General features: G+C 41.6%; 1 pseudogene; it reads left to right on the forward strand.

The window, feature by feature from the left end:
* The first annotated feature begins 6,493 nt into the window (after window positions 1-6,493).
* On the forward strand, window positions 6,494-7,368 carry LOC116912268 (annotated as a pseudogene).
* Window positions 7,369-8,153: the final 785 nt, after the last annotated feature.

Consider the following 8,153-nt stretch of genomic DNA (forward strand, 5'->3'; position numbering starts at 1 on the left):
ACAGACCCATATTCCATAATGAAATAAAAGAGGTCATTAAGATCCTCATAACCAAAACAGAAGCCCAGGTCCAGTTGGATTTAATTTCGAATTCTACCAGACTTTCAGAGAAGACCTGATACCAATATTGGTCAAACTATTCTGTAAAATATAATTAGAAGGAACACTACCTAATTCATTCTAAGAAGCCACAATTACTCTGACAGCTCAATCACACAAAAAGTTCTCAAAAAGAGAACTTCAGACAAATCTCGCTTATGAATATCAATCCAAAAATACTCAATAAAATTCTTGCAAACCAAATCCAAGAACATCAAAACCATCATTCACCACAATCAAGTAGGCTTCATCCCAGGGATGAAAGGATAATTCAATATATAAAAATACATTAACGTATGTCACCATATATAGAAACTCAAAGGAAAAAAATCTCATGATCATCTCCTTAGATGCAGAAAAATCATTTGACAAAATACACTACCCCTTCTTGTTAAAAGTATTGGAGCGATCAGTAATTCAAGGCCCATACCTAAACATAATAAAAGCAAATTACTGCAAACCAATAGCAAATATCAAATAAAGTGGAAAGATACTTGAAGTAATCCCACTAAAATTGGGGACAAGACAAGGATGCCCACTCTCCCCATATCTATTCAATATTACACTTGAAGTAGAAGTAGTCAGAACAATAAAATAGCGAAGAGAGATCAAGGGGATACAAATTGACATAGAAGAATTAAAGGCATCACTATTTGCAGATGATATACATATCATACATAAATGACCTCAAAAATTACTAGAGAACTTCTCCAGATGATAAACAACTTCAGCAAAGTGACCTTATATAAAATTAACTGAAATAAATCAGTAGCCTTCCTTTATACAAATGATAAAGAGGCTGAAAAAGAAATTAGGGAACAACTCCCTTCACAATATCACAATAGCCAAAACTGGAGGTAATTCTAACCAAACAAATGAAAGATCTTTAAGATAAGAACTTCAAATCTCTTAAGAAATAAATCAAAGATCTCAGAAAATGGAGAGGTCTCCCATACTCGTGGATTGGCAGGATTATCATAGTAAAAATGGGTATCCTACCAAAGGCAATCTACAGATTCAGTGCAAACCCCATCAAAATCCCAACACAATTCTTTAAAGACATGGAAAGAGCAGTGCTCAAATTCATCTGAAAAGGCAAAAAAAACAGAATAGTGAAAAAATTCTCAAGAATAAAAGAAGGGCTGGGGGAATCATCATCCCTGACCTCAAACTCTACTACATAGCAAGAGTGATCAACAACAACAACAACAATGAAAACAACAACAACAAAAACTGCATGGTATTGGTATAGAATAGAGACAGACAGATTGATCAATGTTATAGAATTGAAGACCCAGAAATAAAAGCACACACTTATGCACACTTGATCTTTGACAAAGAAGCCAAAAACATACAATGGAAAACAGGAAGCATCTTCCATAAATGATCCTGGTCTAACTAGATGCACATATATAGAAAAATGAAAATAGGCACAGTTTTCACCATGCACAAAGAACAAAACTGATCAGTCACAACAAAGGAAACTCAAATGGCTGAAAAGCACCTAAAGAAATGTTCAAAGTCCTTAGTGATCAGAGAAATGCAAATCGAATTGACACTGAGATTTCACCTTACACCAGTCAGAATGGTTATAAAAGCAAAACCTCAGGTTGGCAAGGATGTGGAGAAAGAGGAATACTACTCCATTGCTGGTGGGAAGGCATACTTGAACAATCACTCTGGAAACAATTTGGTGGTTCCTCAGAAAATTGGAAATAAACCCACCTAAATACCCAGAAATACCACTCTTGGGAATATGACCAAAAGATGCTCCACCATGCCACAGGGGCACATGTTCCACTATGATCATAGTGGAGTTATTTGTGATAGCCAGAAGCTGGAAACAACATAGTTGTCTCACAACAGAAGAATGGCTTATTAACACAATGGAAGACTAAACAGCTATTAACAATGAGGTCATCCTGAGTTTTGCAGGCAAATGGATGGAACTTGAAAATCTCATCCTGAGTGAGGTAACTCAGACCCAAAAGGGCATGCACAGTATGCTCTCACTAATAAGTGGATATTGTTAAAAAAAAATCAGAATACCCAAGATACAGTCTACAGAACTCAAAAAGATCAACAAGCTGAAGGACCCAAGTGAGGATCCCGCAGTCCCACTTGGGAGAGAGAAGAAAGCAACCACAAGGTGGGAGGGACAGAGGGACAGGTGAGGGAAAGGGGATTGGTGTGACAGGAGAAGGAAACATGATCTGATATTGGGTAGGGGTAAAGGACTGAAGCCCTGAGGGCCAGCAGAACGAATGGAAACAGGTGACTTCGGGAGGAAGGAGGTTGGGAGAACCCTCTAGAATATACCAGAGACCTGGGAAGTAAGAGACTCTCAGGACTCAAAGGGGAAGACCCTAGATGAAATGGCTTACAGTGGGGAGAGAGAACCCACTTCCAGCAGAAAGACAGGGCATCAAGTGAGGGATAGTGTTGCTATCCATCAGTCAAAGCTCCAACCCATAATTCTTCCTGTCTGAATGAACTGTACAGATGGAAATGGAGAAGAACCTGAGGGAAAGAAAGTCTAGCAACAGGTCCAAGGTGGGATCCAGCTCAAGGGGAGGCCCCAAGACCTGACACCATTACTGAGGCGATGGAACATTCACAAAATAGGACCTATCATGACTGCCCTCAAAAAGGCCTAACAAGCAGCTGAAAAAGTCAGATGCAGATATGTGCAACCAACCAACGGACAGTAGCTGCTGAGCCCTCTGGTTCTATAATGGAAAAGCTGGAGGAAACTGAGGAGGAGGGCGACCCTGTAGGAGGAGCAGCAGTCTCAATTAACCTGGATCCCTGAGATCTCTCAGACACTGGATCACCAACCAGGCAGCTACACACCAGCTGATATGAGGCCTCCAACACATATACAGCAGAATTTTCCCAGGTCAGGGTTCAGTCAGAGAAGATTCACCTAATTCTCAAGAGACTGGAGGACCCAGGAAGTTTAGAGGTCTGGTGGGGTGGATGGGGTGGGGACATCCTCCTGCAGACTGGCAGTGGGGGAGGAGTTATGGGATGTGGAGAATTTTGACTTGAGATCCTATCAATTTTTCGTAAATATATTAAATGGATAAAATTAAACAATATGGAATTAATGGTATAATGCACATTTCATTTGTATGCACATTGTAGTTTTAAATATTTTAAATTAAATGGGATTATTATGGGAAATTTAGAAATCTACTGTCTTACGGTTTTACTTCTGTTAACTGACACTATGACCAAGACAAGTCTTATAAAGGACATTTAACTGGGGCTAGCTTAAATGTTCACAGGGTCGGTCCAATATCATCAAGGCAGGAACATGGCAGCATCCAGGCAGGTAAGTACAGGAAGAGCTGAGAGTTCTACATATTCATCTGAAGGCTGCTAAGGGAATACTGACTTCCAGGCAATGACGGTGAGGGTCTTAAGGCCACACCCACAGTGACACACCTACTCTAACAAGGTAACACCTCCTAAAAGTGATACTCCCTGGCCCGAGCATATACAAACCATCACATTCTACTCCACGGCTCCCATTGACTTGTTCAAACACACGAGTCTATGGGGATCATATCTAGCTATAGCATAGCAAAAAGTACATTTACTTCAACTTCCAAATTCCCCGCAGTTTCAACAATGTTAAAAGGCCAGTCTTCAAAGTCCCTTCTGAGATCCATCCAATCAGTTAACTGTAATCCCCAAAGCAAGTCAGGAAACCAGCTGGGCAAACTCTGCATCTCATGTCTGATGTCAAAGTGATTCTCAGATCTCCAACTCCTTTTCCACTTGTGTTATCTGCAACAAACTTCTTTTTCTGGGCTCTTTCTGCTCCCTGTTAGCAGCTTTCCTCAGGAAAAATCCTAAGGCTCTGGCATCTGTATCATCTTGGGCTTTCCAAGAAAACTTCAATGTTACAGCTTCTTGTTTCGATATCTGAAACCCACACATGATCTGGGCTCCTCCAAAATGCTTGGCTCACTTCTCTAGCACTGCCCTCTAGCATTCTGTTGATCCACTTCACTGCCACTGCTGTTCTTGGTGACCACCCCATGGTACTGGCGTTTCCAACGTGCTGGGGTCCTGTGCTGCAACTAGGCTTCACCAGGAGCCTCTCATAGGCTCTCTTCACGGTGCCAAGACTCAAATCCTTTACATGACCCCTTTAGTCCTGGGCTGTCAACTAAAACTGAGGCTGTACCGTCAACAATGGCCTTCCACGGCCTCTCATGGTACCAAGCCTCAGTTGCTCTTCGTGATCCCTTCATGCCTTCAAAACCAGTATCACCTGGGTAACTCTTACACATTCCCAAGTACAGCTGCAGGATGAGGTACAACCTTGGCTTTCTCTGGAACAAAGCTTTTTGTGCTCTCAAAAAACACTTCCCAGAAGATTTCACCTCATTAATCCTGGTCTCTTCTTATCACCACTAATCTTACCTCCAGCTAATCAGTTGTCCCAGTAGTCCCTTCTATTTTTCACTGTAAATCCAAAGCCACAGGGCTGAAGCTGCTGTGTTCTGCTAGTTTCTGGGGCTGGAACATGCCCTCCCCCCCAACATTCTATTACTTTATGAATGCTGGGATTAAAGGTGTGTACCATCACACCTGGATTTGAGCTTAACTTCACCCAAACTTGCTCTGTCCCAGGCTGGCCTCAAACTCAGAGATCTGTTTGGCTTTATTTCTAGAGATTAAAAGTGTGTACCATCATGGCTGGATCTAAATTTAGCTGGGTAGGATCTTGTCACAAAGTCGCAGTCCATTAATCTGCTCTCTCCTACAATTTAGGATTCAGCTCCATTCTACTTCCTGTTTCCCCTTTAATATTTAAACCATATATTTTATATTTTTCCTTTCTAAGCTTGCTATGCTCGTTCAAAATTCTCTTCATGGGACTTAACTAGAGAACAAATTCTGCTGGGTCCTTTTGAGACTTCCTTTTACAGTTCAGTTAATATGAACCTCTTTACCTTAGCCTGAGGTACACTCTTCAGAAAAGGGCAAAAGCCAGCCATTTTCTTTACCAAAATTCCACAAAAATAGTCTCCAGGCTAAGTACCTAAATTCTTCTCCACTAAAACCTCTTGAGACAGGTCTGTCTGCACAGTTCAAATCACTCTCAGCAACAAAGTCTTCCATATTCCTACTAGGATGTCCCATTAAGCCCCAGTTAAAGAAAGCATTCCACTGTTTCCAAATTCAAATTTCCCCAATCCACATTCTTCTATACAAAAACATGGTCAGGCCTATGACAGCAATACCCTAGTTCCTGGTACCAACTTCTTTCTTAGTTAGGGTCTTACTGCTGTGAACAGACAACTTGACCAAAGCAAGTCTAATAAAGGACAACATTTAACTGGGGCTGGCTTACAGGATCAGACGTTCAGTCCAGTATCATCAAGGTGGGAACATGGCAGTGGCCAGACAGGCATGGTACAGGAGGAGCTGAGAGTTCTACATCTTCATCTGAAGGCTGCTAGCAGAATACTGACTTCCAGGCTGCTAGTGTTAGGTTCTGAAGCCCATGCCAACAAGTGACACACCTACTCCTGCAAGGCCACACCTCCTGATAGCGCCACTCCCTGGGCAGAGCATATACAAACTATCACATCAACATTACATAAAATATCTGAACAAATTCAAAATGTTATAATTTATTGAAACTCATTTTGGACCTGTACAGGAAAATCCTTCATAAATATTAACAACTTGTATGTACAGAAACATGGACTTCAAACTAAGCAATAAGGTTTTGAATTTTTAATGTAATAAAATGTAAAGCATGCTTTATGATTAAATATGAAGTTTTGTGTATTCTTATAGCACCTCACATATTATCATGACGACCTTGAGAGGCTAGGTTTCTCTTTCATTGGCACCATCTACTCATCCCTCGCCATCTGTTTAACAACACTTTGTACTCTATGACAGAAATTTTGTGAGTTTTCAATGTGTGATGTTTAGTATTTATCTCTATTTTTCAATTCATTTTATAAAAATGTTTTTAAACTCCCTTTTCTCTGTTTTTTTCTATATGTACATTCTACTCCTAAGTAATTGTACCTAAGTTTGACCATTTAGAAGTATCTATTCTTTGTCAATATCAAATGGAAAATTGATAAATTGATTACTGGTTAAGGAAGAAGAGTCCCTCTATATTATATTTAAATTCCCTAAAGGAAAAAAAATAATTTTGCAGCTTGTCAATGAATTTTAAAGGTACCAATACTCACTGATGTGTTTGTTCCAACAGTTGACGAATTTTGATAATGGCCAAGATATCTCAACGAATTTCATACTATAATGCAGAATGAAATGGAAATCAGTAACTGTGGTCTGTTATATACACTAAAGAATGTCAGTTATGGCTTCTTCTTCTTTGGGAAAACATCAAATGGCAGATGACGCCGGTGCAGCGGGAGGGCCCGGAGGACCCGGGGACCAGGATTAGGAGGCCCCAGCGGCTTCCGTGGAGGATTCGGCAGCGGCCTTAGGAGCCGGCCGTGGTCCAGGTTGTGGCCGCGGTTGAGGCCGCGGGGCTAGTGGAGGTAAAGCTAAAGACAAGGAGTGGATCCCCGTCACCAAGCTGGGTCGCCTGGTTAAGGACATGAAGATCAAGTCCTTGGAGATCTACCTGCTCTCCCTGCCCATTAAGGAGTCTGAGATTATTGACTTTTTCCTGGGTGCATCTCTAAGGGATGAGGTTCTGAAAACCATGCCAGTGCAGAAGCAGACTCGGGCTGGCCAGCCGACCGGGTTCAGGCTTTTTGTTGCTATTGGGGTCTACAATGGCCAGGTTGGTCTCGGTGTTAAGGCTCCAAGGAGGTAGCCACTGCCATCCGAGGGGCCATCATCCTGGCCAAGCTTTCGATCGTCCCCGTGCGGAGAGGCTACTGGGGGAACAAGACTGGCAAGCCCCACACTGTGCCATGCAAGGTGACAGGCCGCTGTGGCTCTGTACTGGTGCGTCTCATCCCCGCCCCCAGAGGCACTGGCATTGTCTCTGCTCCTGTGCCCAAGAAGCTAATGATAATGGCCGGTATAGATGACTGCTACACTTCAGCCAGGGGCTGCACTGCCACTCTGGGCAACTTTGCCAAGGCCACCTTTGATGCCATCTCCAAGACCTACAGCTACCTGACCCCTGACCTCTGGAAAGAGACTGTGTTCACCAAGTCTCCTTATCAGGAATTCACTGACCATCTTGTGAAAACCCACACCAGAGTCTCTGTTCAGAGGACCCAGGCTCCAGCTGTGGCTACCACATAAGGGTTTTTATACAAGAAAAATAAATGAATTAAGTCTGTTAAAAAAAAAAAAGAATGTCAGTTATGTATGGTTCGAGGTTTGGATTATTATGTCTGTGTAGATAAAAACACCTCTTTGAAGTGGCCAGGTTCTGAGTCATCTGGGTATTAGAATTATCCCTTAATGGAGTGTGGATGAAATGCAAGACTTAAAAGTTTTTCCTAGTCTTCATAATGCAAAACTGAAACATTCAAACTGCAGATTATAAACGCTAAAGATTGAACTCTAGGAAATACAAATGAGAAGGCCAAATGATTTATTCGTACTCTTTGCGTCAGATGCTCCCAGATTGCTTTATTTGAAGAAATAGTTTTTTTTTCTACCTTCGTAATATTTAGGAGTTTACTAATGGGTAATGGTTCATCTACTAATATGAACCATACCTTTGTTTGATGATCAGTGTGCATGTGATTTAAAAGGAAAGGTTATCAGAGAATACAACAAAGTGGTGGTGAAGTAGGAGGAAGACATGGAGAGCAGATAGATAGACCATTTAAGGCTAGAGCACCAAATACAACCGGAACCCCGAGAAAGCATAGTGGAAAGAGAACTATGACTAGGGGATTAGCTGACTGCAGAAACTAAGAGGGTTAGGGACTGAATAATTGAAGAACAATATTCATTAGTCAATTTGTGGAATCTATGGCAAAGCATCCTCAGGTCTCTAAAGCAAACACACACACACACACACACACACACACACACACACACACACACACGCATAGATTAAAAAAAATGAATGCTAG

This window comes from Rattus rattus, chromosome 11 (genome assembly GCF_011064425.1).
Source record: "Rattus rattus isolate New Zealand chromosome 11, Rrattus_CSIRO_v1, whole genome shotgun sequence".
NCBI lineage: Eukaryota > Metazoa > Chordata > Mammalia > Rodentia > Muridae > Rattus > Rattus rattus.